This window comes from Petaurus breviceps, unplaced genomic scaffold (genome assembly GCF_028583685.1).
Source record: "Petaurus breviceps papuanus isolate PSGF00001 unplaced genomic scaffold, PetGlider_PUasm1.0 185, whole genome shotgun sequence".
Lineage (NCBI taxonomy): Eukaryota > Metazoa > Chordata > Mammalia > Diprotodontia > Petauridae > Petaurus > Petaurus breviceps.
The window spans coordinates 36,918,658-36,922,726 of NW_027185797.1; positions in this window are offsets into that span (position 1 = coordinate 36,918,658).

Below are 4,069 nucleotides of genomic sequence, written 5' to 3' on the forward strand. Positions count from 1 at the left end.
TGTAGCCATAGCATGTATTATTTTCCTGCATCTTCTTTTTTCATACTCAATCCATTCCAAAAGTCTTCACATGTTTCTGTGAACTCTCCATTTTCCATGCTTCTTAGAGAGCAGCGATTCTTAGCAAGGGGTCTGGGAACTTTTCTTTTTACATAACTATTGCCACATAACTGGTTTCCTTTGTAATTCTATGAATTCATTTTTAGCATTTAAGACCAGTATTCTGAGAAAGGGTCTATAGGCTTTATCAGACTATAAAGCTCTTGGAGGGCAGGGACTGTCTTCTGCTTATTTTTATATTTCCAGGGCTTATCACAGTAGCTGGCCCAGACTAGGTATGTAATAAATGTCTATCAATTGACTAAAAGAGGGTGAAATAACACATGAAAAAAAGATTAAGAACCTCTCTCATAGAGAAATGTTATGACTCATGCTCAAATACCCATCTCCTGAGAGAGAGGTAATAGACTCAAGGCAGATTGAGGCAGATGTATTTTTGGACATGGTCAATGCAGGAATTTGTTTTGTTTGACTAAATATGCTTCTAACAATAAGGTGGTTCGTGTTTTTCTTTTTCAATGGGGAGCATGGTAGGAGTAAAAGAAGGAGGGTTTCTGTTAGCTGAAAAAAAAATCTAATTTAAAAAATTAAAAAGCATCAAAATAAAAAAGTCATGCACCTATTTGTTGAGCCATTCTCCAACAGATGGACAACTACTTGTTTCCTTTTTTTTCCCTAATACAAAGAGTGATGATATGAAAACTGTGTCTGTCATAGACTGAGGGTATTTTTCCAATAATGAGATTGCTAAGTCAAAAAATATGAGCAGTTTAGTAACTTTCTAAGTAATTTCAGGTGTAGTTGATAGAGTGCTGGGCCTGGAGTCAGGAAGACTAATCTTCTTAAATTCAAATCTGATCTCAGATACTTGCTAGCTGAGTGACCCTGGGCAAGTCACTTAACCCTCTTTGCCTCAGTTTTCTCATCTGTAAAATGAGCTGGAGAAGGAAATGGCAAACCACTCCAGTATCTTTGCCAAGAAAACCCTAAATGGGATCATGATGAGTCAGACATGAGTGAAACTATTCAACAATAACAAAATTAAAAATTGATTTACAGAATCATTGGTACGGTTTGCTACTTCACCAACAATGTATTAGTGTACTGGCTTCCCACAGCCTTTACAACACGGATTATTTCCATATCTTACTGTCATTTTTAATTTGATGCATGTGCAGTGCTGTTTCAGTTATTTTAATTTGTGTTATTGGCAATTAGAAGTATTTCTTTCATGGGGGTTTGTTAGATTGTATTTCATCTCTTGACAAAATGTTTGTACATATCCTTTAACCACTTGTCTATGGGGAAATAGCTCTTAATCTTGTATATTTGGATCAATTCTTTATATATTTCGAGTGTCAGGCTTTTTATCAGAGATATTTGAAGCAAAATATTTAGTATCTTCTTAGTTTAATTGAATTCATTTGCTCAAAAGTTCTTTTAAGTTTAAATCACTGCAATTATTTACTTTGAATTTTATAATCTCCTTGTCTTTTATAATCTCTCCATTATCTAGTTACAAAATACCTTTCCACTCCCAAACTACAGTTGTGAAAGAAAAACTGTCAATCTTCTTTGATAAGTCCTTTTATATTTAGGTCACTTGTCTATTTGGAATTTATTACGACATAAGGTACAAGATGCTGTTCTAAATCTGTTTTCTACCAATTTTTTTTCCCTAGAAATTTTGCTTATACAAAGAGTCTTTCTCCCAGTAGTTTTGTGTTATGTGGTTTATGGAACACTGAACTACTCTGTTTATGTTCTTCAAGATCATGCTTATGTAGTCTGGTTCAATGATCTTTTCTTTTTTTTTTTTTTTAGCCAGACCAAATCGTTTTGAAGATTACTGTATTAAAGCATAAAGCTCATCTTTAATGTAGAATACCAGAATCCTTCATTCCTGCTTTTTCCCCATAGTGCCATATTATTTTTCTATGCATATCCTAATCGCCTAATAGAGCATTAGCCCTCAAATGTCAAGGATGGAGTCTGTTCTTTCTCATCTTTAAGCTCCTAGTGACTGACTTGCACAAAGCAGGGACTTGAAAAATGTGTGGTTAGTTGAAATCAGTTCTTGATTCCTACTTCCCCTTCATTTCCCACAGCCAGACTTTCTCCATTTCATCTCTGCATATCATCTCTAGCTCAAAACCCTTCATTGGCTCCATATTATCCATCGAATGAAATTCAAATTCCTTAGCCTGGCATGTTGTTCAGACTGCCCACCAGATGTCATTCATTCTCTAAGATTTAAGTCAGCTTCTCTCTTCTGGAGAGACAATTGTAGAAGGAGAAAGATGAAATGACTGAAGAAACAAAGGTTCAATCTCCCAAGAATACTTATTTATTAAGCAATGTATGCCAATTGCTCAGCAAAGCACCGTTAGACCTCTTCTTCAGTTTAGAACTCTATCCTGAATACAGGGGGAGACAGACTTATAACTTAAAAACAATTAATTAAAAAAATCTGATTAATCAAATAAGATCAATTAATTAAAAGGAAACAACATTACAATATTAGGCAATCTGATTTCTAATTGGAGGAAAGATTAAGGCCTTTCCAAATTGGAAGGGGAGAGTGAACAGATGTAATTCCCTGAAATCAGAAAAAGAGGTGTCCCCACTCCCACCTCAAGTGTCTGTAAAAAATCAAACCTGGAAACAACGAAACATGGAATGTGGGAACAATAACTGATTGATAGGTATAGGCCAGTTTTCAGATAAGATTTATGAATCGCTTGAGATGTACAGCTGTGAGAAAACTATCATCTGTCTTTGGATCTGATTAGGTTTCTGGTCAGTCCAACCTATGTCCTCAGGCAAGGGTCTATCTAAGTAGTGGGTAGTGATGGTCCTAGCCACACAGGGCTAGGTTCAAATAATGCAATAAAGTTTTCTTTCAATTCTTACAATTGAATAAAGTTTTCTCACTGGACAGAAATTGGACTAGACCCATAACTGAATCAAAAGGGAACTGAATTGACTTCAGAATTGAGTCACCAGATCCAGTCAGTGGAGTTCACTCAATTACCACAATTAGCCATTTGCTGGCCTATTCCCCTCTATTCCCTCACAACGTGGTACAGTGGAAAGTAGACTGGATGTGAACTCAGAGAATCTGGCCACCTACTTCTGTCACCTTGGGCAAATCTCTTCACTTTTCTGGTGCTCCATTTTCTCATTGGCAAACTGAGGGCAGGCTGGGTGATCCAATGACACACTCAAAATCCTGCCAAGTTCCATTCAATTCAACCAAAATTAACAAGCAAGAGCTTTATGCTAGGTGATAGGAGAATACAAAGGTAAATACAAAACAGGGGCTCTTGTGCACCAGCAAACTAATTACTTTGACACATGTGCAAGTGATATAAGTGCCAAGGAGAGCTAGGGAAAATATGAGGAAAGAAAAATCCCCTTTACACACAGGGAAGAGAGATTCAAGGAAGGCTTTCCAGAAGCAGCACTTGAGTTGAGGTTGGACAAAAGAGAAAAAATATTCATCCCTGCTGATAGGGAAGGCTTTCTCTTAGGATCTCTAGGGATGATATAAAAAAGGGCACACCCACAAAAGGCAGGATGAAAATGGGCTTGGAGTGGGGATGGTACCCGAGAGCTCAGCTCAAATGTTATGTACTTTCCTGACTCTCCTATCTGTCTGTACCATTTATTTTCCTGGAGTCAGGAGTGGAGATGAGAATAATTTTGAGTGTGAGATGGGAATGATGTGGGGTGTGGGGTAGGAATGAAGGTGATGGAATGAGAGAATAGAAATAGAAATATGAAGATGGGGTGAGCCTGGATGACAAATAAAAGTGGGGTTTGGACAAGGGGATAGAAATAGGAATAAGAACAGGCATAGGGTTGGGGATGAACTTAGGGCCAAGGGGAAAAATGGGTCGGAACTGCATATAATCTCCTTTGTCCCCTGCTCTCCCCCAGAAACTCTTTCTCGAATACCTGCCACCATCTGGAATGAAAGTCGATTTATCACGAGGGCTTGGGCTCT